Consider the following 27,257-nt stretch of genomic DNA (forward strand, 5'->3'; position numbering starts at 1 on the left):
CCGAAGTGAGGAATGAGCGAGAGGGGCAATTCCACCCGGGGATAGAAAATCCTCCAAAAGAACGACAGAATACTGCGTTTGACGTGAAGCCGAAATAGCTCAGTTGGGAGAGCGTTAGACTGAAGATCTAAAGGTCCCTGGTTCGATCCCGGGTTTCGGCAGGTTTTAGTTACTTTCTGTCTCCTTCACTACAAAAGGTACGAATCAAGAGAAATTTTACGCTCCTGATGACGCGTTTCCCAAACGAATGGGAGTGACACCACGTCGGACATGCTGGATCCGGCTCCAACCGTCCGCTGCAGGTTCGAATTCAGTCGGGGTCCCGCCATCTGCTTTTATACCGGGACAGTGTTTGTGGGAGGGGCTGTGGTGCGACAAAAATTTTTAGAATGAGGTTTGTTAGACCAGTCTTTCTGTTACTTTGGATTTACACTCTGCCCAGTTGTATATACGAACAGTTAACAATGTTTAAGCGATGTGGTGTGTTCAATGTTTGTGCAGTAACTCGGTCACCCAGTGTGAGCCTGAAAGACAATTTTCCAGCCTAGGTTCGAGCCTGGCCAACGGGAGCATTGTGGCCGGTTAGCTCAGTTGGTGAGAGCGTGGTGCTAATAACGCCAAGGTCGCGGGTTCGATCCCCGTACAGGCCATCAGGATGTTTTCATAATTTTACGCTTTTCCCGCACATTTCCAATACAAACTTTATAAGGAAGCCAATGCACACAGACTCTCACGGGGGATATATTTGGATTAACATCCTTTGCCACCGGGGCTGAGAGACACATCTTTCTGGGTTTGCTGTTGAAAGTTGAACAGGCGGCATGTTGCCGATAAGTGTCACAGGCAGGTAATACACAGACAGAGCGGCTCTGACCCCGCGAGATGGGTAAAAGGCTTCAGTTCAGGACAAATGCATCAATGAATTGTTCGCCCAGCACCGAGAGAGACAACATCCAGAGAAAAACACAGGAGGAAATCGATTTCAAGTGGATGCCTACCCGCACTTGGTGCCGTGCTTTCGCGAACACGTCTGTTGTGTTCTCATGTAAAAAATATAATTTTGTCCGAACAGTTTGCCTGGCGCGAAAGGATCTGAATTGCAAAGGAGCAAGCATGAAAAGCTGCGTTGATGTGCTTGCTGCCAGGAGGCTGGCTGCAGCTTCCCTGGTGGTCTAGTGGTTAGGATTCGGCGCTCTCACCGCCGCGGCCCGGGTTCGATTCCCGGTCAGGGAACAGTGCGTTTTGGGGCTGTTTGAATTGCCACCATGCAATGCACCCTTACGGAACAATGCTCCGCCCCTGATTCAACTTTCCACACCGCTGCTCAACATCACTCTTCATACAGCGATACAAAATGCACATTCTTGATTTCTGTAAAATGCGTGCTGTTTCAAAGTCAGCAGGACTTGATTTCTGTCAAATTTAGACTGGCTGACTTTAAATGTTGCCAACATTTAACTGCAGCTCACAGTGTCAGGGCAGTCACGGTTTTTATCAGTCTTCCGTATATCTCCTTGCCCACTGCATCTCCCGAAAAAACTTAGCTTATCACAGGCACGGCTATCGATTATTTTCATTGCCAGTGTGAAAAATGCAAATTTTGAAACTTACCAACGTGTGCAAGCCTGGAATCAGAGAGTCCGTGGCCCCTGATAACTTGAGCATTAAGATGATCATTAGCCCTTCCTGTATTGCTCAGTAGCCCACTGTGCGAGGAACTAAGAACCACGGGCATTTTCACTTCTGTGTGGGGCTCAGCACCATACCTGAAGATTGAACTTGATTTGGCTCGTGATCAGTGCGGCTCAGTGAGACTTCGGCCCGTCTCTCCCTTCGCAACCCATCAGTGTGGAGAAAAGAACAGGGAATTTTACACATGTGTTGTGCTCTGTAACTTTATTTGAACATGTCATTGCATTTCACGCTGTGTCCAACACGGTGAGGTCCCCCGTGCTGTGTCAGCTTTGTATCTTTATCAACACTGCAGCTTTACATTAACAGAACCCGAGATCTGGTCGGGTCACATTGCCCGAAGTGAGGAATGAGCGAGAGGGGCAATTCCACCCGGGGATAGAAAATCCTCCAAAAGAACGACAGAATACTGCGTTTGACGTGAAGCCGAAATAGCTCAGTTGGGAGAGCGTTAAACTGAAGATGTAAAGGTCCCTGGTTCGATCCCGGGTTTCGGCAGGTTTTAGTTACTTTCTGTCTCCTTCACTACAAAAGGTACGAATCAAGAGAAATTTTACGCTCCTGATGACGCGTTTCCCAAACGAATGGGAGTGACACCACGTCGGACATGCTGGATCCGGCTCCAACCGTCCGCTGCAGGTTCGAATTCAGTCGGGGTCCCGCCGTCTGCTTTTATACCGGGACAGTGTTTGTGGGAGGGGCTGTGGTGCGACAAAAATTTTTAGAATGAGGTTTGTTAGACCAGTCTTTCTGTTACTTTGGATTTACACTCTGCCCAGTTGTATATACGAACAGTTAACAATGTTTAAGCGATGTGGTGTGTTCAATGTTTGTGCAGTAACTCGGTCACCCAGTGTTAGCCTGAAAGACAATTTTCCAGCCTAGGTTCGAGCCTGGCCAACGGGAGCATTGTGGCCGGTTAGCTCAGTTGGTGAGAGCGTGGTGCTAATAACGCCAAGGTCGCGGGTTCGATCCCCGTACGGGCCATCAGGATGTTTTCATAATTTTACGCTTTTCCCGCACATTTCCAATACAAACTTTATAAGGAAGCCAATGCACACAGACTCTCACGGGGGATATATTTGGATTAACATCCTTTGCCACCGGGGCTGAGAGACACATCTTTCTGGGTTTGCTGTTGAAAGTTGAACAGGCGGCATGTTGCCGATAAGTGTCACAGGCAGGTAATACACAGACAGAGCGGCTCTGACCCCGCGAGATGGGTAAAAGGCTACAGTTCAGGACAAATGCATCAATGAATTGTTCGCCCAGCACCGAGAGAGACAACATCCAGAGAAAAACACAGGAGGAAATCGATTTCAAGTGGATGCCTACCCGCACTTGGTGCCGTGCTTTCGCGAACACGTCTGTTGTGTTCTCATGTAAAAAATATAATTTTGTCCGAACAGTTTGCCTGGCGCGAAAGGATCTGAATTGCAAAGGAGCAAGCATGAAAAGCTGCGTTGATGTGCTTGCTGCCAGGAGGCTGGCTGCAGCTTCCCTGGTGGTCTAGTGGTTAGGATTCGGCGCTCTCACCGCCGCGGCCCGGGTTCGATTCCCGGTCAGGGAACAGTGCGTTTTGGGGCTGTTTGAATTGCCACCATGCAATGCACCCTTACGGAACAATGCTCCGCCCCTGATTCAACTTTCCACACCGCTGCTCAACATCACTCTTCATACAGCGATACAAAATGCACATTCTTGATTTCTGTAAAATGCGTGCTGTTTCAAAGTCAGCAGGACTTGATTTCTGTCAAATTTAGACTGGCTGACTTTAAATGTTGCCAACATTTAACTGCAGCTCACAGTGTCAGGGCAGTCACGGTTTTTATCAGTCTTCCGTATATCTCCTTGCCCACTGCATCTCCCGAAAAAACTTAGCTTATCACAGGCACGGCTATCGATTATTTTCATTGCCAGTGTGAAAAATGCAAATTTTGAAACTTACCAACGTGTGCAAGCCTGGAATCAGAGAGTCCGTGGCCCCTGATAACTTGAGCATTAAGATGATCATTAGCCCTTCCTGTATTGCTCAGTAGCCCACTGTGCGAGGAACTAAGAACCACGGGCATTTTCACTTCTGTGTGGGGCTCAGCACCATACCTGAAGATTGAACTTGATTTGGCTCGTGATCAGTGCGGCTCAGTGAGACTTCGGCCCGTCTCTCCCTTCGCAACCCATCAGTGTGGAGAAAAGAACAGGGAATTTTACACATGTGTTGTGCTCTGTAACTTTATTTGAACATGTCATTGCATTTCACGCTGTGTCCAACACGGTGAGGTCCCCCGTGCTGTGTCAGCTTTGTATCTTTATCAACACTGCAGCTTTACATTAACAGAACCCGAGATCTGGTCGGGTCACATTGCCCGAAGTGAGGAATGAGCGAGAGGGGCAATTCCACCCGGGGATAGAAAATCCTCCAAAAGAACGACAGAATACTGCGTTTGACGTGAAGCCGAAATAGCTCAGTTGGGAGAGCGTTAAACTGAAGATGTAAAGGTCCCTGGTTCGATCCCGGGTTTCGGCAGGTTTTAGTTACTTTCTGTCTCCTTCACTACAAAAGGTACGAATCAAGAGAAATTTTACGCTCCTGATGACGCGTTTCCCAAACGAATGGGAGTGACACCACGTCGGACATGCTGGATCCGGCTCCAACCGTCCGCTGCAGGTTCGAATTCAGTCGGGGTCCCGCCGTCTGCTTTTATACCGGGACAGTGTTTGTGGGAGGGGCTGTGGTGCGACAAAAATTTTTAGAATGAGGTTTGTTAGACCAGTCTTTCTGTTACTTTGGATTTACACTCTGCCCAGTTGTATATACGAACAGTTAACAATGTTTAAGCGATGTGGTGTGTTCAATGTTTGTGCAGTAACTCGGTCACCCAGTGTTAGCCTGAAAGACAATTTTCCAGCCTAGGTTCGAGCCTGGCCAACGGGAGCATTGTGGCCGGTTAGCTCAGTTGGTGAGAGCGTGGTGCTAATAACGCCAAGGTCGCGGGTTCGATCCCCGTACGGGCCATCAGGATGTTTTCATAATTTTACGCTTTTCCCGCACATTTCCAATACAAACTTTATAAGGAAGCCAATGCACACAGACTCTCACGGGGGATATATTTGGATTAACATCCTTTGCCACCGGGGCTGAGAGACACATCTTTCTGGGTTTGCTGTTGAAAGTTGAACAGGCGGCATGTTGCCGATAAGTGTCACAGGCAGGTAATACACAGACAGAGCGGCTCTGACCCCGCGAGATGGGTAAAAGGCTACAGTTCAGGACAAATGCATCAATGAATTGTTCGCCCAGCACCGAGAGAGACAACATCCAGAGAAAAACACAGGAGGAAATCGATTTCAAGTGGATGCCTACCCGCACTTGGTGCCGTGCTTTCGCGAACACGTCTGTTGTGTTCTCATGTAAAAAATATAATTTTGTCCGAACAGTTTGCCTGGCGCGAAAGGATCTGAATTGCAAAGGAGCAAGCATGAAAAGCTGCGTTGATGTGCTTGCTGCCAGGAGGCTGGCTGCAGCTTCCCTGGTGGTCTAGTGGTTAGGATTCGGCGCTCTCACCGCCGCGGCCCGGGTTCGATTCCCGGTCAGGGAACAGTGCGTTTTGGGGCTGTTTGAATTGCCACCATGCAATGCACCCTTACGGAACAATGCTCCGCCCCTGATTCAACTTTCCACACCGCTGCTCAACATCACTCTTCATACAGCGATACAAAATGCACATTCTTGATTTCTGTAAAATGCGTGCTGTTTCAAAGTCAGCAGGACTTGATTTCTGTCAAATTTAGACTGGCTGACTTTAAATGTTGCCAACATTTAACTGCAGCTCACAGTGTCAGGGCAGTCACGGTTTTTATCAGTCTTCCGTATATCTCCTTGCCCACTGCATCTCCCGAAAAAACTTAGCTTATCACAGGCACGGCTATCGATTATTTTCATTGCCAGTGTGAAAAATGCAAATTTTGAAACTTACCAACGTGTGCAAGCCTGGAATCAGAGAGTCCGTGGCCCCTGATAACTTGAGCATTAAGATGATCATTAGCCCTTCCTGTATTGCTCAGTAGCCCACTGTGCGAGGAACTAAGAACCACGGGCATTTTCACTTCTGTGTGGGGCTCAGCACCATACCTGCAGCTGAAGATTGAACTTGATTTGGCTCGTGATCAGTGCGGCTCAGTGAGACTTCGGCCCGTCTCTCCCTTCGCAACCCATCAGTGTGGAGAAAAGAACAGGGAATTTTACACATGTGTTGTGCTCTGTAACTTTATTTGAACATGTCATTGCATTTCACGCTGTGTCCAACACGGTGAGGTCCCCCGTGCTGTGTCAGCTTTGTATCTTTATCAACACTGCAGCTTTACATTAACAGAACCTGAGCTCCGAGATCTGGTCGGGTCACATTGCCCGAAGTGAGGAATGAGCGAGAGGGGCAATTCCACCCGGGGATAGAAAATCCTCCAAAAGAACGACAGAATACGGCGTTTGACGTGAAGCCGAAATAGCTCAGTTGGGAGAGCGTTAGACTGAAGATCTAAAGGTCCCTGGTTCGATCCCGGGTTTCGGCAGGTTTTAGTTACTTTCTGTCTCCTTCACTACAAAAGGTACGAATCAAGAGAAATTTTACGCTCCTGATGACGCGTTTCCCAAACGAATGGGAGTGACACCACGTCGGACATGCTGGATCCGGCTCCAACCGTCCGCTGCAGGTTCGAATTCAGTCGGGGTCCCGCCGTCTGCTTTTATACCGGGACAGTGTTTGTGGGAGGGGCTGTGGTGCGACAAAAATTTTTAGAATGAGGTTTGTTAGACCAGTCTTTCTGTTACTTTGGATTTACACTCTGCCCAGTTGTATATACGAACAGTTAACAATGTTTAAGCGATGTGGTGTGTTCAATGTTTGTGCAGTAACTCGGTCACCCAGTGTGAGCCTGAAAGACAATTTTCCAGCCTAGGTTCGAGCCTGGCCAACGGGAGCATTGTGGCCGGTTAGCTCAGTTGGTGAGAGCGTGGTGCTAATAACGCCAAGGTCGCGGGTTCGATCCCCGTACGGGCCATCAGGATGTTTTCATAATTTTACGCTTTTCCCGCACATTTCCAATACAAACTTTATAAGGAAGCCAATGCACACAGACTCTCACGGGGGATATATTTGGATTAACATCCTTTGCCACCGGGGCTGAGAGACACATCTTTCTGTTCTTTCTGGGTTTGCTGTTGAACAGGCGGCATGTTGCCGATAAGTGTCACAGGCAGGTAATACACAGACAGAGCGGCTCTGACCCCGCGAGATGGGTAAAAGGCTTCAGTTCAGGACAAATGCATCAATGAATTGTTCGCCCAGCACCGAGAGAGACAACATCCAGAGAAAAACACAGGAGGAAATCGATTTCAAGTGGATGCCTACCCGCACTTGGTGCCGTGCTTTCGCGAACACGTCTGTTGTGTTCTCATGTAAAAAATATAATTTTGTCCGAACAGTTTGCCTGGCGCGAAAGGATCTGAATTGCAAAGGAGCAAGCATGAAAAGCTGCGTTGATGTGCTTGCTGCCAGGAGGCTGGCTGCAGCTTCCCTGGTGGTCTAGTGGTTAGGATTCGGCGCTCTCACCGCCGCGGCCCGGGTTCGATTCCCGGTCAGGGAACAGTGCGTTTTGGGGCTGTTTGAATTGCCACCATGCAATGCACCCTTACGGAACAATGCTCCGCCCCTGATTCAACTTTCCACACCGCTGCTCAACATCACTCTTCATACAGCGATACAAAATGCACATTCTTGATTTCTGTAAAATGCGTGCTGTTTCAAAGTCAGCAGGACTTGATTTCTGTCAAATTTAGACTGGCTGACTTTAAATGTTGCCAACATTTAACTGCAGCTCACAGTGTCAGGGCAGTCACGGTTTTTATCAGTCTTCCGTATATCTCCTTGCCCACTGCATCTCCCGAACAAACTTAGCTTATCACAGGCACGGCTATCGATTATTTTCATTGCCAGTGTGAAAAATGCAAATTTTGAAACTTACCAACGTGTGCAAGCCTGGAATCAGAGAGTCCGTGGCCCCTGATAACTTGAGCATTAAGATGATGATTAGCCCTTCCTGTATTGCTCAGTAGCCCACTGTGCGAGGAACTAAGAACCACGGGCATTTTCACTTCTGTGTGGGGCTCAGCACCATACCTGCAGCTGAAGATTGAACTTGATTTGGCTCGTGATCAGTGCTGCTCAGTGAGACTTCGGCCCGTCTCTCCCTTCGCAACCCATCAGTGTGGAGAAAAGAACAGGGAATTTTACACATGTGTTGTGCTCTGTAACTTTATTTGAACATGTCATTGCATTTCACGCTGTGTCCAACACGGTGAGGTCCCCTGTGTCAGCTTTGTATCTTTATCAACACTGCAGCTTTACATTAACAGAACCTGAGCTCCGAGATCTGGTCGGGTCACATTGCCCGAAGTGAGGAATGAGCGAGAGGGGCAATTCCACCCGGGGATAGAAAATCCTCCAAAAGAACGACAGAATACTGCGTTTGACGTGAAGCCGAAATAGCTCAGTTGGGAGAGCGTTAGACTGAAGATCTAAAGGTTCCTGGTTCGATCCCGGGTTTCGGCAGGTTTTAGTTACTTTCTGTCTCCTTCACTACAAAAGGTACGAATCAAGAGAAATTTTACGCTCCTGATGACGCGTTTCCCAAACGAATGGGAGTGAAACCACGTCGGACATGCTGGATCCGGCTCCAACCGTCCGCTGCAGGTTCGAATTCAGTCGGGGTCCCGCCGTCTGCTTTTATACCGGGACAGTGTTTGTGGGAGGGGCTGTGGTGCGACAAAAATTTTAGAATGAGGTTTGTTAGACCAGTCTTTCTGTTACTTTGGATTTACACTCTGCCCAGTTGTATATACGAACAGTTAACAATGTTTAAGCGATGTGGTGTGTTCAATGTTTGTGCAGTAACTCGGTCACCCAGTGTGAGCCTGAAAGACAATTTTCCAGCCTAGGTTCGAGCCTGGCCAACGGGAGTATTGTGGCCGGTTAGCTCAGTTGGTGAGAGCGTGGTGCTAATAACGCCAAGGTCGCGGGTTCGATCCCCGTACGGGCCATCAGGATGTTTTCATAATTTTACGCTTTTCCCGCACATTTCCAATACAAACTTTATAAGGAAGCCAATGCACACAGACTCTCACGGGGGATATATTTGGATTAACATCCTTTGCCACCGGGGCTGAGAGACACACCTTTCTGTTCTTTTGTCTTTCTGGGTTTGCTGTTGAAAGTTGAACAGGCGGCATGTTGCCGATAAGTGTCACAGGCAGGTAATACACAGACAGAGCGGCTCTGACCCCGCGAGATGGGTAAAAGGCTTCAGTTCAGGACAAATGCATCAATGAATTGTTCGCCCAGCTCCGAGAGAGACAACATCCAGAGAAAAACACAGGAGGAAATCGATTTCAAGTGGATGCCTACCCGCACTTGGTGCCGTGCTTTCGCGAACACGTCTGTTGTGTTCTCATGTAAAAAATATAATTTTGTCCGAACAGTTTGCCTGGCGCGAAAGGATCTGAATTGCAAAGGAGCAAGCATGAAAAGCTGCGTTGATGTGCTTGCTGCCAGGAGGCTGGCTGCAGCTTCCCTGGTGGTCTAGTGGTTAGGATTCGGCGCTCTCACCGCCGCGGCCCGGGTTCGATTCCCGGTCAGGGAACAGTGCGTTTTGGGGCTGTTTGAATTGCCACCATGCAATGCACCCTTACGGAACAATGCTCCGCCCCTGATTCAACTTTCCACACCGCTGCTCAACATCACTCTTCATACAGCGATACAAAATGCACATTCTTGATTTCTGTAAAATGCGTGCTGTTTCAAAGTCAGCAGGACTTGATTTCTGTCAAATTTAGACTGGCTGACTTTAAATGTTGCCAACATTTAACTGCAGCTCACAGTGTCAGGGCAGTCACGGTTTTTATCAGTCTTCCGTATATCTCCTTGCCCACTGCATCTCCCGAACAAACTTAGCTTATCACAGGCACGGCTATCGATTATTTTCATTGCCAGTGTGAAAAATGCAAATTTTGAAACTTACCAACGTGTGCAAGCCTGGAATCAGAGAGTCCGTGGCCCCTGATAACTTGAGCATTAAGATGATCATTAGCCCTTCCTGTATTGCTCAGTAGCCCACTGTGCGAGGAACTAAGAACCACGGGCATTTTCACTTCTGTGTGGGGCTCAGCACCATACCTGCAGCTGAAGATTGAACTTGATTTGGCTCGTGATCAGTGCGGCTCAGTGAGACTTCGGCCCGTCTCTCCCTTCGCAACCCATCAGTGTGGAGAAAAGAACAGGGAATTTTACACATGTGTTGTGCTCTGTAACTTTATTTGAACATGTCATTGCATTTCACGCTGTGTCCAACACGGTGAGGTCCCCCGTGCTGTGTCAGCTTTGTATCTTTATCAACACTGCAGCTTTACATTAACAGAACCTGAGCTCCGAGATCTGGTCGGGTCACATTGCCCGAAGTGAGGAATGAGCGAGAGGGGCAATTCCACCCGGGGATAGAAAATCCTCCAAAAGAACGACAGAATACTGCGTTTGACGTGAAGCCGAAATAGCTCAGTTGGGAGAGCGTTAGACTGAAGATCTAAAGGTTCCTGGTTCGATCCCGGGTTTCGGCAGGTTTTAGTTACTTTCTGTCTCCTTCACTACAAAAGGTACGAATCAAGAGAAATTTTACGCTCCTGATGACGCGTTTCCCAAACGAATGGGAGTGAAACCACGTCGGACATGCTGGATCCGGCTCCAACCGTCCGCTGCAGGTTCGAATTCAGTCGGGGTCCCGCCGTCTGCTTTTATACCGGGACAGTGTTTGTGGGAGGGGCTGTGGTGCGACAAAAATTTTAGAATGAGGTTTGTTAGACCAGTCTTTCTGTTACTTTGGATTTACACTCTGCCCAGTTGTATATACGAACAGTTAACAATGTTTAAGCGATGTGGTGTGTTCAATGTTTGTGCAGTAACTCGGTCACCCAGTGTGAGCCTGAAAGACAATTTTCCAGCCTAGGTTCGAGCCTGGCCAACGGGAGTATTGTGGCCGGTTAGCTCAGTTGGTGAGAGCGTGGTGCTAATAACGCCAAGGTCGCGGGTTCGATCCCCGTACGGGCCATCAGGATGTTTTCATAATTTTACGCTTTTCCCGCACATTTCCAATACAAACTTTATAAGGAAGCCAATGCACACAGACTCTCACGGGGGATATATTTGGATTAACATCCTTTGCCACCGGGGCTGAGAGACACACCTTTCTGTTCTTTTGTCTTTCTGGGTTTGCTGTTGAAAGTTGAACAGGCGGCATGTTGCCGATAAGTGTCACAGGCAGGTAATACACAGACAGAGCGGCTCTGACCCCGCGAGATGGGTAAAAGGCTTCAGTTCAGGACAAATGCATCAATGAATTGTTCGCCCAGCACCGAGAGAGACAACATCCAGAGAAAAACACAGGAGGAAATCGATTTCAAGTGGATGCCTACCCGCACTTGGTGCCGTGCTTTCGCGAACACGTCTGTTGTGTTCTCATGTAAAAAATATAATTTTGTCCGAACAGTTTGCCTGGCGCGAAAGGATCTGAATTGCAAAGGAGCAAGCATGAAAAGCTGCGTTGATGTGCTTGCTGCCAGGAGGCTGGCTGCAGCTTCCCTGGTGGTCTAGTGGTTAGGATTCGGCGCTCTCACCGCCGCGGCCCGGGTTCGATTCCCGGTCAGGGAACAGTGCGTTTTGGGGCTGTTTGAATTGCCACCATGCAATGCACCCTTACGGAACAATGCTCCGCCCCTGATTCAACTTTCCACACCGCTGCTCAACATCACTCTTCATACAGCGATACAAAATGCACATTCTTGATTTCTGTAAAATGCGTGCTGTTTCAAAGTCAGCAGGACTTGATTTCTGTCAAATTTAGACTGGCTGACTTTAAATGTTGCCAACATTTAACTGCAGCTCACAGTGTCAGGGCAGTCACGGTTTTTATCAGTCTTCCGTATATCTCCTTGCCCACTGCATCTCCCGAACAAACTTAGCTTATCACAGGCACGGCTATCGATTATTTTCATTGCCAGTGTGAAAAATGCCAATTTTGAAACTTACCAACGTGTGCAAGCCTGGAATCAGAGAGTCCGTGGCCCCTGATAACTTGAGCATTAAGATGATGATTAGCCCTTCCTGTATTGCTCAGTAGCCCACTGTGCGAGGAACTAAGAACCACGGGCATTTTCACTTCTGTGTGGGGCTCAGCACCATACCTGCAGCTGAAGATTGAACTTGATTTGGCTCGTGATCAGTGCTGCTCAGTGAGACTTCGGCCCGTCTCTCCCTTCGCAACCCATCAGTGTGGAGAAAAGAACAGGGAATTTTACACATGTGTTGTGCTCTGTAACTTTATTTGAACATGTCATTGCATTTCACGCTGTGTCCAACACGGTGAGGTCCCCCGTGCTGTGTCAGCTTTGTATCTTTATCAACACTGCAGCTTTACATTAACAGAACCTGAGCTCCGAGATCTGGTCGGGTCACATTGCCCGAAGTGAGGAATGAGCGAGAGGGGCAATTCCACCCGGGGATAGAAAATCCTCCAAAAGAACGACAGAATACTGCGTTTGACGTGAAGCCGAAATAGCTCAGTTGGGAGAGCGTTAGACTGAAGATCTAAAGGTCCCTGGTTCGATCCCGGGTTTCGGCAGGTTTTAGTTACTTTCTGTCTCCTTCACTACAAAAGGTACGAATCAAGAGAAATTTTACGCTCCTGATGACGCGTTTCCCAAACGAATGGGAGTGAAACCACGTCGGACATGCTGGATCCGGCTCCAACCGTCCGCTGCAGGTTCGAATTCAGTCGGGGTCCCGCCGTCTGCTTTTATACCGGGACAGTGTTTGTGGGAGGGGCTGTGGTGCGACAAAAAATTTTAGAATGAGGTTTGTTAGACCAGTCTTTCTGTTACTTTGGATTTACACTCTGCCCAGTTGTATATACGAACAGTTAACAATGTTTAAGCGATGTGGTGTGTTCAATGTTTGTGCAGTAACTCGGTCACCCAGTGTGAGCCTGAAAGACAATTTTCCAGCCTAGGTTCGAGCCTGGCCAACGGGAGCATTGTGGCCGGTTAGCTCAGTTGGTGAGAGCGTGGTGCTAATAACGCCAAGGTCGTGGGTTCGATCCCCGTACGGGCCATCAGGATGTTTTCATAATTTTACGCTTTTCCCGCACATTTCCAATACAAACTTTATAAGGAAGCCAATGCACACAGACTCTCACGGGGGATATATTTGGATTAACATCCTTTGCCACCGGGGCTGAGAGACACATCTTTCTGTTCTTTTGTCTTTCTGGGTTTGCTGTTGAACAGGCGGCATGTTGCCGATAAGTGTCACAGGCAGGTAATGCACAGACAGAGCGGCTCTGACCCCGCGAGATGGGTAAAAGACTTCAGTTCAGGACAAATGCATCAATGAATTGTTCGCCCAGCACCGAGAGAGACAACATCCAGAGAAAAACACAGGAGGAAATCGATTTCAAGTGGATGCCTACCCGCACTTGGTGCCGTGCTTTCGCGAACACGTCTGTTGTGTTCTCATGTAAAAAATATAATTTTGTCCGAACAGTTTGCCTGGCGCGAAAGGATCTGAATTGCAAAGGAGCAAGCATGAAAAGCTGCGTTGATGTGCTTGCTGCCAGGAAGCTGGTTGCAGCTTCCCTGGTGGTCTAGTGGTTAGGATTCGGCGCTCTCACCGCTGCGGCCCGGGTTCGATTCCCGGTCAGGAAACAGTGCGTTTTGGGGCTGTTTGAATTGCCACCATGCAATGCACCCTTACGGAACAATGCTCCGCCCCTGATTCAACTTTCCACACCGCTGCTCAACATCACTCTTCACACAGCGATACAAAATGCACATTCTTGATTTCTGTAAAATGCGTGCTGTTTCAAAGTCAGCAGGACTTGATTTCTGTCAAATTTAGACTGGCTGACTTTAAATGTTGCCAACATTTAACTGCAGCTCACAGTGTCAGGGCAGTCACGGTTTTTATCAGTCTTCCGTATATCTCCTTGCCCACTGCATCTCAGAAACAAACTTAGCTTATCACAGGCACGGCTATCGATTATTTTCATTGCCAGTGTGAAAAATGCCAATTTTGAAACTTACCAACGTGTGCAAGCCTGGAATCAGAGAGTCCGTGGCCCCTGATAACTTGAGCATTAAGATGATGATTAGCCCTTCCTGTATTGCTCAGTAGCCCACTGTGCGAGGAACTAAGAACCACGGGCATTTTCACTTCTGTATGGGACTCAGCACCATACCTGCAGCTGAAGATTGAACTTGATTTGGCTCGTGATCAGTGCGGCTCAGTGAGACTTCGGCCCGTCTCTCCCTTCGCAACCCATCAGTGTGGAGAAAAGAACAGGGAATTTTACACATGTGTTGTGCTCTGTAACTTTATTTGAACATGTCATTGCATTTCACGCTGTGTCCAACACGGTGAGGTCCCCCGTGCTGTGTCAGCTTTGTATCTTTATCAACACTGCAGCTTTACATTAACACAACCTGAGCTCCGAGATCTGGTCGGGTCACATTGCCCGAAGTGAGGAATGAGCGAGAGGGGCAATTCCACCCGGGGATAGAAAATCCTCCAAAAGAACGACAGAATACTGCGTTTGACGTGACGCCGAAATAGCTCAGTTGGGAGAGCGTTAGACTGAAGATCTAAAGGTCCCTGGTTCGATCCCGGGTTTCGGCAGGTTTTAGTTACTTTCTGTCTCCTTCACTACAAAAGGTACGAATCAAGAGAAATTTTACGCTCCTGATGACGCGTTTCCCAAACGAATGGGAGTGAAACCACGTCGGACATGCTGGATCCGGCTCCAACCGTCCGCTGCAGGTTCGAATTCAGTCGGGGTCCCGCCGTCTGCTTTTATACCGGGACAGTGTTTGTGGGAGGGGCTGTGGTGCGACAAAAAATTTTAGAATGAGGTTTGTTAGACCAGTCTTCCTGTTACTTTGGATTTACACTCTGCCCAGTTGTATATACGAACAGTTAACAATGTTTAAGCGATTTGGTGTGTTCAATGTTAGTGCAGTAACTCGGTCACCCAGTGTGAGCCTGAAAGACAATTTCCCAGCCTAGGTTCGAGCCTGGCCAACGAGAGCATTGTGGCCGGTTAGCTCAGTTGGTGAGAGCGTGGTGCTAATAACGCCAAGGTCGCGGGTTCGATCCCCGTACGGGCCATCAGGATGTTTTCATAATTTTACGCTTTTCCCGCACATTTCCAATACAAACTTTATAAGGAAGCCAATGCACACAGACTCTCACGGGGGATATATTTGGATTAACATCCTTTGCCACCGGGGCTGAGAGACACATCTTTCTGTTCTTTTGTCTTTCTGGGTTTGCTGTTGAAAGTTGAACAGGCGGCATGTTGCCGATAAGGGTCACAGGCAGGTAATAGACAGACAGAGCGGCTCTGACCCCGCGAGATGGGCAAAAGGCTTCAGTTCAGGACAAATGCATCAATGAATTGTTCGCCCAGCACCGAGAGAGACAACATCCAGAGAAAAACACAGGAGGAAATCGATTTCAAGTGGATGCCTACCCGCACTTGGTGCCGTGCTTTCGCGAACACGTCTGTTGTGTTCTCATGTAAAAAATATAATTTTGTCCGAACAGTTTGCCTGGCGCGAAAGGATCTGAATTGCAAAGGAGCAAGCATGAAAAGCTGCGTTGATGTGCTTGCTGTCAGGAGGCTGGCTGCAGCTTCCCTGGTGGTCTAGTGGTTAGGATTCGGCGCTCTCACCGCCGCGGCCCGGGTTCGATTCCCGGTCAGGGAACCGTGCGTTTTCGGGGCTGTTTGAATTGCCACCATACAATGCTCCGCCCCTGATTCAACTTTCCACACCGCTGCTCAACATCACTCTTCATACAGCGATACAAAATGCACATTCCTGATTTCTGTAAAATGCGTGCTGTTTCAAAGTCAGCAGGACTTGATTTCTGTCAAATTTAGACTGGCTGACTTTAAATGTTGCCAACATTTAACTGCAGCTCACAGTGTCAGGGCAGTCACGGTTTTTATCAGTCTTCCGTATATCTCCTTGCCCACTGCATCTCCCGAACAAACTTAGCTTATCACAGGCACGGCTATCGATTATTTTCATTGCCAGTGTGAAAAATGCCAATTTTGAAACTTACCAACGTGTGCAAGCCTGGAATCAGAGAGTCCGTGGCCCCTGATAACTTGAGCATTAAGATGATCATTAGCCCATCCTGTATTGCTCAGTAGCCCACTGTGCGAGGAACTAAGAACCACGGGCATTTTCACTTCTGTGTGGGGCTCAGCACCATACCTACAGCTGAAGATTGAACTTGATTTGGCTCGTGATCAGTGCGGCTCAGTGAGACTTCGGCCCGTCTCTCCCTTCGCAACCCAGCAGTGTGGAGAAAAGAACAGGGAATTTTACACATGTGTTGTGCTCTGTAACTTTATTTGAACATGTCATTGCATTTCACGCTGTGTCCAACACGGTGAGGTCCCCCGTGCTGTGTCAGCTTTGTATCTTTATCAACACTGCAGCTTTACATTAACACAACCTGAGCTCCGAGATCTGGTCGGGTCACATTGCCGAAGTGAGGAATGACCGAGAGGGGCAATTCCACCCGGGGATAGAAAATCCTTCAAAAGAACGACAGAATACTGCATTTGATGTGAAGCCGAAATAGCTCAGTTGGGAGAGCGTTAGACTGAAGATTTAAAGGTCCCTGGTTCGATCCCGGGTTTCGGCAGGTTTTAGTTACTTTCTGTCTCCTTCACTACAAAAGGTACGAATCAAGAGAAATTTTACGCTCCTGATGACGCGTTTCCCAAACGAATGGGAGTGAAACCACGTCGGACATGCTGGATCCGGCTCCAACCGTCCGCTGCAGGTTCGAATTCAGTCGGGGTCCCGCCGTCTGCTTTTATACCGGGACAGTGTTTGTGGGAGGGGCTGTGGTGCGACAAAAAATTTTAGAATGAGATTTGTTAGACCATAGAGCAGTCTTTCTGTTACTTTGGATTTACACTCTGCCCAGTTGTATATACGAACAGTTAACAATGTTTAAGCAATGTGGTGTGTTCAATGTTTGTGCAGTAACTCGGTCACCCAGTGTGAGCCTGAAAGACAATTTCCCAGCCTAGGTTCGAGCCTGGCCAACGGGAGCATTGTGGCCGGTTAGCTCAGTTGGTGAGAGCGTGGTGCTAATAACGCCAAGGTCGCGGGTTCGATCCCCGTACGGGCCATCAGAATGTTTTCATAATTTTACGCTTTTCCCGCACATTTCCAATACAAACTTTATAAGGAAGCCAATGCACACAGACTCTCACGGGGGATATATTTGGATTAACATCCTTTGCCACCGGGGCTGAGAGACACATCTTTCTGTTCTTTTGTCTTTCTGGGTTTGCTGTTCAAAGTTGAACAGGCGGCATGTTGCCGATAAGGGTCACAGGCAGGTAATAGACAGACAGAGCGGCTCTGACCCCGCGAGATGGGCAAAAGGCTTCAGTTCAGGACAAATGCATCAATGAATTGTTCGCCCAGCACCGAGAGAGACAACATCCAGAGAAAAACACAGGAGGAAATCGATTACAAGTGGATGCCTACCCGCACTTGGTGCCGTGCTTTCGCGAACACGTCTGTTGTGTTCTCATGTAAAAAATATAATTTTGTCCGAACAGTTTGCCTGGCGCGAAAGGATCTGAATTGCAAAGGAGCAAGCATGAAAAGCTGCGTTGATGTGCTTGCTGCCAGGAGGCTGGCTGCAGCTTCCCTGGTGGTCTAGTGGTTAGGATTCGGCGCTCTCACCGCCGCGGCCCGGGTTCGATTCCCGGTCAGGAAACAGTGCGTTTTGGGGCTGTTTGAATTGCCACCATGCAATGCACCCTTACGGAACAATGCTCCGCCCCTGATTCAACTTTCCACACCGCTGCTCAACATCACTCTTCATACAGCGATACAAAATGCACATTCTTGATTTCTGTAAAATGCGTGCTGTTTCAAAGTCAGCAGGACTTGATTTCTGTCAAATTTAGACTGGCTGACTTTAAATGTTGCCAACATTTAACTGCAGCTCACAGTGTCAGGGCAGTCACGGTTTTTATCAGTCTTCCGTATATCTCCTTGCCCACTGCATCTCCCGAACAAACTTAGCTTATCACAGGCACGGCTATCGTTTATTTTCATTGCCAGTGTGAAAAATGCCAATTTTGAAACTTACCAACGTGTGCAAGCCTGGAATCAGAGAGTCCGTGGCCCCTGATAACTTGAGCATTAAGATGATCATTAGCCCTTCCTGTATTGCTCAGTAGCCCACTGTGCGAGGAACTAAGAACCACGGGCATTTTCACTTCTGTGTGGGGCTCAGCACCATACCTGCAGCTGAAGATTGAACTTGATTTGGCTCGTGATCAGTGCGGCTCAGTGAGACTTCGGCCCGTCTCTCCCTTCGCAACCCATCAGTGTGGAGAAAAGAACAGGGAATTTTACACATGTGTTGTGCTCTGTAACTTTATTTGAACATGTCATTGCATTTCACGCTGTGTCCAACACGGTGAGGTCCCCCGTGCTGTGTCAGCTTTGTATCTTTATCAACACTGCAGCTTTACATTAACAGAACCTGAGCTCCGAGATCTGGTCGGGTCACATTGCCCGAAGTGAGGAATGAGCGAGAGGGGCAATTCCACCCGGGGATAGAAAATCCTCCAAAAGAACGACAGAATACTGCGTTTGAAGTGAAGCCGAAATAGCTCAGTTGGGAGAGCGTTAGACTGATAGATCTAAAGGTCCCTGGTTCGATCCCGGGTTTCGGCAGGTTTTAGTTACTTTCTGTCTCCTTCACTACAAAAGGTACGAATCAAGAGAAATTTTACGCTCCTGATGACGCGTTTCCCAAACGAATGGGAGTGAAACCACGTCGGACATGCTGGATCCGGCTCCAACCGTCCGCTGCAGGTTCGAATTCAGTCGGGGTCCCGCCGTCTGCTTTTATACCGGGACAGTGTTTGTGGGAGGGGCTGTGGTGCGACAAAAAATTTTAGAATGAGGTTTGTTAGACCAGTCTTTCTGTTACTTTGGATTTACACTCTGCCCAGTTGTATATACGAACAGTTAACAATGTTTAAGCGATGTGGTGTGTTCAATGTTTGTGCAGTAACTCGGTCACCCAGTGTGAGCCTGAAAGACAATTTTCCAGCCTAGGTTCGAGCCTGGCCAACGGGAGCATTGTGGCCGGTTAGCTCAGTTGGTGAGAGCGTGGTGCTAATAACGCCAAGGTCGTGGGTTCGATCCCCGTACGGGCCATCAGGATGTTTTCATAATTTTACGCTTTTCCCGCACATTTCCAATACAAACTTTATAAGGAAGCCAATGCACACAGACTCTCACGGGGGATATATTTGGATTAACATCCTTTGCCACCGGGGCTGAGAGACACATCTTTCTGTTCTTTTGTCTTTCTGGGTTTGCTGTTGAACAGGCGGCATGTTGCCGATAAGTGTCACAGGCAGGTAATGCACAGACAGAGCGGCTCTGACCCCGCGAGATGGGTAAAAGACTTCAGTTCAGGACAAATGCATCAATGAATTGTTCGCCCAGCACCGAGAGAGACAACATCCAGAGAAAAACACAGGAGGAAATCGATTTCAAGTGGATGCCTACCCGTACTTGGTGCCGTGCTTTCGCGAACACGTCTGTTGTGTTCTCATGTAAAAAATATAATTTTGTCCGAACAGTTTGCCTGGCGCGAAAGGATCTGAATTGCAAAGGAGCAAGCATGAAAAGCTGCGTTGATGTGCTTGCTGTCAGGAGGCTGGCTGCAGCTTCCCTGGTGGTCTAGTGGTTAGGATTCGGCGCTCTCACCGCCGCGGCCCGGGTTCGATTCCCGGTCAGGGAACCGTGCGTTTTCGGGGCTGTTTGAATTGCCACCATACAATGCTCCGCCCCTGATTCAACTTTCCACACCGCTGCTCAACATCACTCTTCACACAGCGATACAAAATGCACATTCTTGATTTCTGTAAAATGCGTGCTGTTTCAAAGTCAGCAGGACTTGATTTCTGTCAAATTTAGACTGGCTGACTTTAAATGTTGCCAACATTTAACTGCAGCTCACAGTGTCAGGGCAGTCACGGTTTTTATCAGTCTTCCGTATATCTCCTTGCCCACTGCATCTCCCGAACAAACTTAGCTTATCACAGGCACGGCTATCGATTATTTTCATTGCCAGTGTGAAAAATGCAAATTTTGAAACTTACCAACGTGTGCAAGCCTGGAATCAGAGAGTCCGTGGCCCCTGATAACTTGAGCATTAAGATGATCATTAGCCCTTCCTGTATTGCTCAGTAGCCCACTGTGCGAGGAACTAAGAACCACGGGCATTTTCACTTCTGTGTGGGGCTCAGCACCATACCTGCAGCTGAAGATTGAACTTGATTTGGCTCGTGATCAGTGCGGCTCAGTGAGACTTCGGCCCGTCTCTCCCTTCGCAACCCATCAGTGTGGAGAAAAGAACAGGGAATTTTACACATGTGTTGTGCTCTCTAACTTTATTTGAACATGTCATTGCATTTCACGCTGTGTCCAACACGGTGAGGTCCCCCGTGCTGTGTCAGCTTTGTATCTTTATCAACACTGCAGCTTTACATTAACAGAACCTGAGCTCCGAGATCTGGTCGGGTCACATCGCCCGAAGTGAGGAATGAGCGGGAGGGGCAATTCCACCCGGGGATAGAAAATCCTCCAAAAGAACGACAGAATACTGCGTTTAACGTGAAGCCGAAATAGCTCAGTTGGGAGAGCGTTAGACTGAAGATCTAAAGGTCCCTGGTTCGATCCCGGGTTTCGGTAGGTTTTAGTTAGTTTCTGTCTCCTTCACTACAAAAGGTACGAATCAAGAGAAATTTTACGCTCCTGATGACGCGTTTCACAAACGAATGGGAGTGAAACCACGTCGGACATGCTGGATCCGGCTCCAACCGTCCGCTGCAGGTTCGAATTCAGTCGGGGTCCCGCCGTCTGCTTTTATACCGGGACAGTGTTTGTGGGAGGGGCTGTGGTGCGACAAAAATTTTAGAATGAGGTTTGTTAGACCAGTCTTTCTGTTACTTTGGATTTACACTCTGCCCAGTTGTATATACGAACAGTTAACAATGTTTAAGCGATGTGGTGTGTTCAATGTTTGTGCAGTAACTCGGTCACCCAGTGTGAGCCTGAAAGACAATTTTCCAGCCTAGGTTCGAGCCTGGCCAACGGGAGTATTGTGGCCGGTTAGCTCAGTTGGTGAGAGCGTGGTGCTAATAACGCCAAGGTCGCGGGTTCGATCCCCGTACGGGCCATCAGGATGTTTTCATAATTTTACGCTTTTCCCGCACATTTCCAATACAAACTTTATAAGGAAGCCAATGCACACAGACTCTCACGGGGGATATATTTGGATTAACATCCTTTGCCACCGGGGCTGAGAGACACACCTTTCTGTTCTTTTGTCTTTCTGGGTTTGCTGTTGAAAGTTGAACAGGCGGCATGTTGCCGATAAGTGTCACAGGCAGGTAATACACAGACAGAGCGGCTCTGACCCCGCGAGATGGGTAAAAGGCTTCAGTTCAGGACAAATGCATCAATGAATTGTTCGCCCAGCACCGAGAGAGACAACATCCAGAGAAAAACACAGGAGGAAATCGATTTCAAGTGGATGCCTACCCGCACTTGGTGCCGTGCTTTCGCGAACACGTCTGTTGTGTTCTCATGTAAAAAATATAATTTTGTCCGAACAGTTTGCCTGGCGCGAAAGGATCTGAATTGCAAAGGAGCAAGCATGAAAAGCTGCGTTGATGTGCTTGCTGCCAGGAGGCTGGCTGCAGCTTCCCTGGTGGTCTAGTGGTTAGGATTCGGCGCTCTCACCGCCGCGGCCCGGGTTCGATTCCCGGTCAGGGAACAGTGCGTTTTGGGGCTGTTTGAATTGCCACCATGCAATGCACCCTTACGGAACAATGCTCCGCCCCTGATTCAACTTTCCACACCGCTGCTCAACATCACTCTTCATACAGCGATACAAAATGCACATTCTTGATTTCTGTAAAATGCGTGCTGTTTCAAAGTCAGCAGGACTTGATTTCTGTCAAATTTAGACTGGCTGACTTTAAATGTTGCCAACATTTAACTGCAGCTCACAGTGTCAGGGCAGTCACGGTTTTTATCAGTCTTCCGTATATCTCCTTGCCCACTGCATCTCCCGAACAAACTTAGCTTATCACAGGCACGGCTATCGATTATTTTCATTGCCAGTGTGAAAAATGCCAATTTTGAAACTTACCAACGTGTGCAAGCCTGGAATCAGAGAGTCCGTGGCCCCTGATAACTTGAGCATTAAGATGATGATTAGCCCTTCCTGTATTGCTCAGTAGCCCACTGTGCGAGGAACTAAGAACCACGGGCATTTTCACTTCTGTGTGGGGCTCAGCACCATACCTGCAGCTGAAGATTGAACTTGATTTGGCTCGTGATCAGTGCTGCTCAGTGAGACTTCGGCCCGTCTCTCCCTTCGCAACCCATCAGTGTGGAGAAAAGAACAGGGAATTTTACACATGTGTTGTGCTCTGTAACTTTATTTGAACATGTCATTGCATTTCACGCTGTGTCCAACACGGTGAGGTCCCCCGTGCTGTGTCAGCTTTGTATCTTTATCAACACTGCAGCTTTACATTAACAGAACCTGAGCTCCGAGATCTGGTCGGGTCACATTGCCCGAAGTGAGGAATGAGCGAGAGGGGCAATTCCACCCGGGGATAGAAAATCCTCCAAAAGAACGACAGAATACTGCGTTTGACGTGAAGCCGAAATAGCTCAGTTGGGAGAGCGTTAGACTGAAGATCTAAAGGTCCCTGGTTCGATCCCGGGTTTCGGCAGGTTTTAGTTACTTTCTGTCTCCTTCACTACAAAAGGTACGAATCAAGAGAAATTTTACGCTCCTGATGACGCGTTTCCCAAACGAATGGGAGTGAAACCACGTCGGACATGCTGGATCCGGCTCCAACCGTCCGCTGCAGGTTCGAATTCAGTCGGGGTCCCGCCGTCTGCTTTTATACCGGGACAGTGTTTGTGGGAGGGGCTGTGGTGCGACAAAAAATTTTAGAATGAGGTTTGTTAGACCAGTCTTTCTGTTACTTTGGATTTACACTCTGCCCAGTTGTATATACGAACAGTTAACAATGTTTAAGCGATGTGGTGTGTTCAATGTTTGTGCAGTAACTCGGTCACCCAGTGTGAGCCTGAAAGACAATTTTCCAGCCTAGGTTCGAGCCTGGCCAACGGGAGCATTGTGGCCGGTTAGCTCAGTTGGTGAGAGCGTGGTGCTAATAACGCCAAGGTCGTGGGTTCGATCCCCGTACGGGCCATCAGGATGTTTTCATAATTTTACGCTTTTCCCGCACATTTCCAATACAAACTTTATAAGGAAGCCAATGCACACAGACTCTCACGGGGGATATATTTGGATTAACATCCTTTGCCACCGGGGCTGAGAGACACATCTTTCTGTTCTTTTGTCTTTCTGGGTTTGCTGTTGAACAGGCGGCATGTTGCCGATAAGTGTCACAGGCAGGTAATGCACAGACAGAGCGGCTCTGACCCCGCGAGATGGGTAAAAGACTTCAGTTCAGGACAAATGCATCAATGAATTGTTCGCCCAGCACCGAGAGAGACAACATCCAGAGAAAAACACAGGAGGAAATCGATTTCAAGTGGATGCCTACCCGCACTTGGTGCCGTGCTTTCGCGAACACGTCTGTTGTGTTCTCATGTAAAAAATATAATTTTGTCCGAACAGTTTGCCTGGCGCGAAAGGATCTGAATTGCAAAGGAGCAAGCATGAAAAGCTGCGTTGATGTGCTTGCTGCCAGGAAGCTGGTTGCAGCTTCCCTGGTGGTCTAGTGGTTAGGATTCGGCGCTCTCACCGCTGCGGCCCGGGTTCGATTCCCGGTCAGGAAACAGTGCGTTTTGGGGCTGTTTGAATTGCCACCATGCAATGCACCCTTACGGAACAATGCTCCGCCCCTGATTCAACTTTCCACACCGCTGCTCAACATCACTCTTCACACAGCGATACAAAATGCACATTCTTGATTTCTGTAAAATGCGTGCTGTTTCAAAGTCAGCAGGACTTGATTTCTGTCAAATTTAGACTGGCTGACTTTAAATGTTGCCAACATTTAACTGCAGCTCACAGTGTCAGGGCAGTCACGGTTTTTATCAGTCTTCCGTATATCTCCTTGCCCACTGCATCTCAGAAACAAACTTAGCTTATCACAGGCACGGCTATCGATTATTTTCATTGCCAGTGTGAAAAATGCCAATTTTGAAACTTACCAACGTGTGCAAGCCTGGAATCAGAGAGTCCGTGGCCCCTGATAACTTGAGCATTAAGATGATGATTAGCCCTTCCTGTATTGCTCAGTAGCCCACTGTGCGAGGAACTAAGAACCACGGGCATTTTCACTTCTGTATGGGACTCAGCACCATACCTGCAGCTGAAGATTGAACTTGATTTGGCTCGTGATCAGTGCGGCTCAGTGAGACTTCGGCCCGTCTCTCCCTTCGCAACCCATCAGTGTGGAGAAAAGAACAGGGAATTTTACACATGTGTTGTGCTCTGTAACTTTATTTGAACATGTCATTGCATTTCACGCTGTGTCCAACACGGTGAGGTCCCCCGTGCTGTGTCAGCTTTGTATCTTTATCAACACTGCAGCTTTACATTAACACAACCTGAGCTCCGAGATCTGGTCGGGTCACATTGCCCGAAGTGAGGAATGAGCGAGAGGGGCAATTCCACCCGGGGATAGAAAATCCTCCAAAAGAACGACAGAATACTGCGTTTGACGTGACGCCGAAATAGCTCAGTTGGGAGAGCGTTAGACTGAAGATCTAAAGGTCCCTGGTTCGATCCCGGGTTTCGGCAGGTTTTAGTTACTTTCTGTCTCCTTCACTACAAAAGGTACGAATCAAGAGAAATTTTACGCTCCTGATGACGCGTTTCCCAAACGAATGGGAGTGAAACCACGTCGGACATGCTGGATCCGGCTCCAACCGTCCGCTGCAGGTTCGAATTCAGTCGGGGTCCCGCCGTCTGCTTTTATACCGGGACAGTGTTTGTGGGAGGGGCTGTGGTGCGACAAAAAATTTTAGAATGAGGTTTGTTAGACCAGTCTTCCTGTTACTTTGGATTTACACTCTGCCCAGTTGTATATACGAACAGTTAACAATGTTTAAGCGATTTGGTGTGTTCAATGTTAGTGCAGTAACTCGGTCACCCAGTGTGAGCCTGAAAGACAATTTCCCAGCCTAGGTTCGAGCCTGGCCAACGAGAGCATTGTGGCCGGTTAGCTCAGTTGGTGAGAGCGTGGTGCTAATAACGCCAAGGTCGCGGGTTCGATCCCCGTACGGGCCATCAGGATGTTTTCATAATTTTACGCTTTTCCCGCACATTTCCAATACAAACTTTATAAGGAAGCCAATGCACACAGACTCTCACGGGGGATATATTTGGATTAACATCCTTTGCCACCGGGGCTGAGAGACACATCTTTCTGTTCTTTTGTCTTTCTGGGTTTGCTGTTGAAAGTTGAACAGGCGGCATGTTGCCGATAAGGGTCACAGGCAGGTAATAGACAGACAGAGCGGCTCTGACCCCGCGAGATGGGCAAAAGGCTTCAGTTCAGGACAAATGCATCAATGAATTGTTCGCCCAGCACCGAGAGAGACAACATCCAGAGAAAAACACAGGAGGAAATCGATTTCAAGTGGATGCCTACCCGCACTTGGTGCCGTGCTTTCGCGAACACGTCTGTTGTGTTCTCATGTAAAAAATATAATTTTGTCCGAACAGTTTGCCTGGCGCGAAAGGATCTGAATTGCAAAGGAGCAAGCATGAAAAGCTGCGTTGATGTGCTTGCTGTCAGGAGGCTGGCTGCAGCTTCCCTGGTGGTCTAGTGGTTAGGATTCGGCGCTCTCACCGCCGCGGCCCGGGTTCGATTCCCGGTCAGGGAACCGTGCGTTTTCGGGGCTGTTTGAATTGCCACCATACAATGCTCCGCCCCTGATTCAACTTTCCACACCGCTGCTCAACATCACTCTTCATACAGCGATACAAAATGCACATTCCTGATTTCTGTAAAATGCGTGCTGTTTCAAAGTCAGCAGGACTTGATTTCTGTCAAATTTAGACTGGCTGACTTTAAATGTTGCCAACATTTAACTGCAGCTCACAGTGTCAGGGCAGTCACGGTTTTTATCAGTCTTCCGTATATCTCCTTGCCCACTGCATCTCCCGAACAAACTTAGCTTATCACAGGCACGGCTATCGATTATTTTCATTGCCAGTGTGAAAAATGCCAATTTTGAAACTTACCAACGTGTGCAAGCCTGGAATCAGAGAGTCCGTGGCCCCTGATAACTTGAGCATTAAGATGATCATTAGCCCATCCTGTATTGCTCAGTAGCCCACTGTGCGAGGAACTAAGAACCACGGGCATTTTCACTTCTGTGTGGGGCTCAGCACCATACCTACAGCTGAAGATTGAACTTGATTTGGCTCGTGATCAGTGCGGCTCAGTGAGACTTCGGCCCGTCTCTCCCTTCGCAACCCAGCAGTGTGGAGAAAAGAACAGGGAATTTTACACATGTGTTGTGCTCTGTAACTTTATTTGAACATGTCATTGCATTTCACGCTGTGTCCAACACGGTGAGGTCCCCCGTGCTGTGTCAGCTTTGTATCTTTATCAACACTGCAGCTTTACATTAACACAACCTGAGCTCCGAGATCTGGTCGGGTCACATTGCCGAAGTGAGGAATGACCGAGAGGGGCAATTCCACCCGGGGATAGAAAATCCTTCAAAAGAACGACAGAATACTGCATTTGATGTGAAGCCGAAATAGCTCAGTTGGGAGAGCGTTAGACTGAAGATTTAAAGGTCCCTGGTTCGATCCCGGGTTTCGGCAGGTTTTAGTTACTTTCTGTCTCCTTCACTACAAAAGGTACGAATCAAGAGAAATTTTACGCTCCTGATGACGCGTTTCCCAAACGAATGGGAGTGAAACCACGTCGGACATGCTGGATCCGGCTCCAACCGTCCGCTGCAGGTTCGAATTCAGTCGGGGTCCCGCCGTCTGCTTTTATACCGGGACAGTGTTTGTGGGAGGGGCTGTGGTGCGACAAAAAATTTTAGAATGAGATTTGTTAGACCATAGAGCAGTCTTTCTGTTACTTTGGATTTACACTCTGCCCAGTTGTATATACGAACAGTTAACAATGTTTAAGCAATGTGGTGTGTTCAATGTTTGTGCAGTAACTCGGTCACCCAGTGTGAGCCTGAAAGACAATTTCCCAGCCTAGGTTCGAGCCTGGCCAACGGGAGCATTGTGGCCGGTTAGCTCAGTTGGTGAGAGCGTGGTGCTAATAACGCCAAGGTCGCGGGTTCGATCCCCGTACGGGCCATCAGAATG

General features: G+C 48.4%; 41 non-coding genes across 41 annotated transcripts; all 41 read left to right on the forward strand.

The window, feature by feature from the left end:
- The first annotated feature begins 88 nt into the window (after positions 1-88).
- trnaf-gaa (transfer RNA phenylalanine (anticodon GAA)) lies at positions 89-161 on the forward strand. Its single transcript has one exon. It is a non-coding gene; the product is annotated as a tRNA-Phe (tRNA).
- Positions 162-576: 415 nt separating this feature from the next.
- On the forward strand, positions 577-650 carry trnai-aau (transfer RNA isoleucine (anticodon AAU)). Its single transcript has one exon. It is a non-coding gene; the product is annotated as a tRNA-Ile (tRNA).
- A 511-nt stretch (positions 651-1,161) lies between these two features.
- trnae-cuc (transfer RNA glutamic acid (anticodon CUC)) lies at positions 1,162-1,233 on the forward strand. Its single transcript has one exon. It is a non-coding gene; the product is annotated as a tRNA-Glu (tRNA).
- Positions 1,234-2,117: 884 nt separating this feature from the next.
- Positions 2,118-2,190, forward strand: trnaf-gaa (transfer RNA phenylalanine (anticodon GAA)). The gene has a single exon. It is a non-coding gene; the product is annotated as a tRNA-Phe (tRNA).
- Positions 2,191-2,605: 415 nt separating this feature from the next.
- On the forward strand, positions 2,606-2,679 carry trnai-aau (transfer RNA isoleucine (anticodon AAU)). The gene has a single exon. It is a non-coding gene; the product is annotated as a tRNA-Ile (tRNA).
- Positions 2,680-3,190: 511 nt separating this feature from the next.
- On the forward strand, positions 3,191-3,262 carry trnae-cuc (transfer RNA glutamic acid (anticodon CUC)). The gene has a single exon. It is a non-coding gene; the product is annotated as a tRNA-Glu (tRNA).
- An 884-nt stretch (positions 3,263-4,146) lies between these two features.
- trnaf-gaa (transfer RNA phenylalanine (anticodon GAA)) lies at positions 4,147-4,219 on the forward strand. The gene has a single exon. It is a non-coding gene; the product is annotated as a tRNA-Phe (tRNA).
- A 415-nt stretch (positions 4,220-4,634) lies between these two features.
- Positions 4,635-4,708, forward strand: trnai-aau (transfer RNA isoleucine (anticodon AAU)). Its single transcript has one exon. It is a non-coding gene; the product is annotated as a tRNA-Ile (tRNA).
- Positions 4,709-5,219: 511 nt separating this feature from the next.
- Positions 5,220-5,291, forward strand: trnae-cuc (transfer RNA glutamic acid (anticodon CUC)). Its single transcript has one exon. It is a non-coding gene; the product is annotated as a tRNA-Glu (tRNA).
- An 897-nt stretch (positions 5,292-6,188) lies between these two features.
- Positions 6,189-6,261, forward strand: trnaf-gaa (transfer RNA phenylalanine (anticodon GAA)). Its single transcript has one exon. It is a non-coding gene; the product is annotated as a tRNA-Phe (tRNA).
- A 415-nt stretch (positions 6,262-6,676) lies between these two features.
- trnai-aau (transfer RNA isoleucine (anticodon AAU)) lies at positions 6,677-6,750 on the forward strand. The gene has a single exon. It is a non-coding gene; the product is annotated as a tRNA-Ile (tRNA).
- A 513-nt stretch (positions 6,751-7,263) lies between these two features.
- On the forward strand, positions 7,264-7,335 carry trnae-cuc (transfer RNA glutamic acid (anticodon CUC)). Its single transcript has one exon. It is a non-coding gene; the product is annotated as a tRNA-Glu (tRNA).
- An 892-nt stretch (positions 7,336-8,227) lies between these two features.
- trnaf-gaa (transfer RNA phenylalanine (anticodon GAA)) lies at positions 8,228-8,300 on the forward strand. The gene has a single exon. It is a non-coding gene; the product is annotated as a tRNA-Phe (tRNA).
- A 414-nt stretch (positions 8,301-8,714) lies between these two features.
- Positions 8,715-8,788, forward strand: trnai-aau (transfer RNA isoleucine (anticodon AAU)). Its single transcript has one exon. It is a non-coding gene; the product is annotated as a tRNA-Ile (tRNA).
- A 527-nt stretch (positions 8,789-9,315) lies between these two features.
- On the forward strand, positions 9,316-9,387 carry trnae-cuc (transfer RNA glutamic acid (anticodon CUC)). Its single transcript has one exon. It is a non-coding gene; the product is annotated as a tRNA-Glu (tRNA).
- An 897-nt stretch (positions 9,388-10,284) lies between these two features.
- On the forward strand, positions 10,285-10,357 carry trnaf-gaa (transfer RNA phenylalanine (anticodon GAA)). The gene has a single exon. It is a non-coding gene; the product is annotated as a tRNA-Phe (tRNA).
- Positions 10,358-10,771: 414 nt separating this feature from the next.
- trnai-aau (transfer RNA isoleucine (anticodon AAU)) lies at positions 10,772-10,845 on the forward strand. The gene has a single exon. It is a non-coding gene; the product is annotated as a tRNA-Ile (tRNA).
- Positions 10,846-11,372: 527 nt separating this feature from the next.
- Positions 11,373-11,444, forward strand: trnae-cuc (transfer RNA glutamic acid (anticodon CUC)). The gene has a single exon. It is a non-coding gene; the product is annotated as a tRNA-Glu (tRNA).
- An 897-nt stretch (positions 11,445-12,341) lies between these two features.
- trnaf-gaa (transfer RNA phenylalanine (anticodon GAA)) lies at positions 12,342-12,414 on the forward strand. The gene has a single exon. It is a non-coding gene; the product is annotated as a tRNA-Phe (tRNA).
- A 415-nt stretch (positions 12,415-12,829) lies between these two features.
- On the forward strand, positions 12,830-12,903 carry trnai-aau (transfer RNA isoleucine (anticodon AAU)). Its single transcript has one exon. It is a non-coding gene; the product is annotated as a tRNA-Ile (tRNA).
- A 520-nt stretch (positions 12,904-13,423) lies between these two features.
- Positions 13,424-13,495, forward strand: trnae-cuc (transfer RNA glutamic acid (anticodon CUC)). Its single transcript has one exon. It is a non-coding gene; the product is annotated as a tRNA-Glu (tRNA).
- An 897-nt stretch (positions 13,496-14,392) lies between these two features.
- On the forward strand, positions 14,393-14,465 carry trnaf-gaa (transfer RNA phenylalanine (anticodon GAA)). Its single transcript has one exon. It is a non-coding gene; the product is annotated as a tRNA-Phe (tRNA).
- Positions 14,466-14,880: 415 nt separating this feature from the next.
- On the forward strand, positions 14,881-14,954 carry trnai-aau (transfer RNA isoleucine (anticodon AAU)). Its single transcript has one exon. It is a non-coding gene; the product is annotated as a tRNA-Ile (tRNA).
- Positions 14,955-15,481: 527 nt separating this feature from the next.
- On the forward strand, positions 15,482-15,553 carry trnae-cuc (transfer RNA glutamic acid (anticodon CUC)). The gene has a single exon. It is a non-coding gene; the product is annotated as a tRNA-Glu (tRNA).
- An 879-nt stretch (positions 15,554-16,432) lies between these two features.
- Positions 16,433-16,505, forward strand: trnaf-gaa (transfer RNA phenylalanine (anticodon GAA)). Its single transcript has one exon. It is a non-coding gene; the product is annotated as a tRNA-Phe (tRNA).
- A 422-nt stretch (positions 16,506-16,927) lies between these two features.
- trnai-aau (transfer RNA isoleucine (anticodon AAU)) lies at positions 16,928-17,001 on the forward strand. Its single transcript has one exon. It is a non-coding gene; the product is annotated as a tRNA-Ile (tRNA).
- A 527-nt stretch (positions 17,002-17,528) lies between these two features.
- trnae-cuc (transfer RNA glutamic acid (anticodon CUC)) lies at positions 17,529-17,600 on the forward strand. The gene has a single exon. It is a non-coding gene; the product is annotated as a tRNA-Glu (tRNA).
- An 897-nt stretch (positions 17,601-18,497) lies between these two features.
- trnai-gau (transfer RNA isoleucine (anticodon GAU)) lies at positions 18,498-18,571 on the forward strand. Its single transcript has one exon. It is a non-coding gene; the product is annotated as a tRNA-Ile (tRNA).
- A 415-nt stretch (positions 18,572-18,986) lies between these two features.
- On the forward strand, positions 18,987-19,060 carry trnai-aau (transfer RNA isoleucine (anticodon AAU)). The gene has a single exon. It is a non-coding gene; the product is annotated as a tRNA-Ile (tRNA).
- A 520-nt stretch (positions 19,061-19,580) lies between these two features.
- Positions 19,581-19,652, forward strand: trnae-cuc (transfer RNA glutamic acid (anticodon CUC)). Its single transcript has one exon. It is a non-coding gene; the product is annotated as a tRNA-Glu (tRNA).
- Positions 19,653-20,532: 880 nt separating this feature from the next.
- Positions 20,533-20,605, forward strand: trnaf-gaa (transfer RNA phenylalanine (anticodon GAA)). Its single transcript has one exon. It is a non-coding gene; the product is annotated as a tRNA-Phe (tRNA).
- Positions 20,606-21,019: 414 nt separating this feature from the next.
- Positions 21,020-21,093, forward strand: trnai-aau (transfer RNA isoleucine (anticodon AAU)). The gene has a single exon. It is a non-coding gene; the product is annotated as a tRNA-Ile (tRNA).
- Positions 21,094-21,620: 527 nt separating this feature from the next.
- trnae-cuc (transfer RNA glutamic acid (anticodon CUC)) lies at positions 21,621-21,692 on the forward strand. The gene has a single exon. It is a non-coding gene; the product is annotated as a tRNA-Glu (tRNA).
- Positions 21,693-22,589: 897 nt separating this feature from the next.
- On the forward strand, positions 22,590-22,662 carry trnaf-gaa (transfer RNA phenylalanine (anticodon GAA)). The gene has a single exon. It is a non-coding gene; the product is annotated as a tRNA-Phe (tRNA).
- Positions 22,663-23,077: 415 nt separating this feature from the next.
- Positions 23,078-23,151, forward strand: trnai-aau (transfer RNA isoleucine (anticodon AAU)). Its single transcript has one exon. It is a non-coding gene; the product is annotated as a tRNA-Ile (tRNA).
- A 520-nt stretch (positions 23,152-23,671) lies between these two features.
- On the forward strand, positions 23,672-23,743 carry trnae-cuc (transfer RNA glutamic acid (anticodon CUC)). Its single transcript has one exon. It is a non-coding gene; the product is annotated as a tRNA-Glu (tRNA).
- An 897-nt stretch (positions 23,744-24,640) lies between these two features.
- Positions 24,641-24,713, forward strand: trnaf-gaa (transfer RNA phenylalanine (anticodon GAA)). The gene has a single exon. It is a non-coding gene; the product is annotated as a tRNA-Phe (tRNA).
- A 415-nt stretch (positions 24,714-25,128) lies between these two features.
- trnai-aau (transfer RNA isoleucine (anticodon AAU)) lies at positions 25,129-25,202 on the forward strand. The gene has a single exon. It is a non-coding gene; the product is annotated as a tRNA-Ile (tRNA).
- A 527-nt stretch (positions 25,203-25,729) lies between these two features.
- On the forward strand, positions 25,730-25,801 carry trnae-cuc (transfer RNA glutamic acid (anticodon CUC)). Its single transcript has one exon. It is a non-coding gene; the product is annotated as a tRNA-Glu (tRNA).
- Positions 25,802-26,680: 879 nt separating this feature from the next.
- On the forward strand, positions 26,681-26,753 carry trnaf-gaa (transfer RNA phenylalanine (anticodon GAA)). Its single transcript has one exon. It is a non-coding gene; the product is annotated as a tRNA-Phe (tRNA).
- A 422-nt stretch (positions 26,754-27,175) lies between these two features.
- Positions 27,176-27,249, forward strand: trnai-aau (transfer RNA isoleucine (anticodon AAU)). The gene has a single exon. It is a non-coding gene; the product is annotated as a tRNA-Ile (tRNA).
- Positions 27,250-27,257: the final 8 nt, after the last annotated feature.

The sequence above is a fragment of the Somniosus microcephalus genome, unplaced genomic scaffold, assembly GCF_052327205.1.
Source record: "Somniosus microcephalus isolate GS21.2 unplaced genomic scaffold, FLI_Smic_1.0 unresolved_chr4, whole genome shotgun sequence".
NCBI classification, from domain to species: domain Eukaryota; kingdom Metazoa; phylum Chordata; class Chondrichthyes; order Squaliformes; family Somniosidae; genus Somniosus; species Somniosus microcephalus.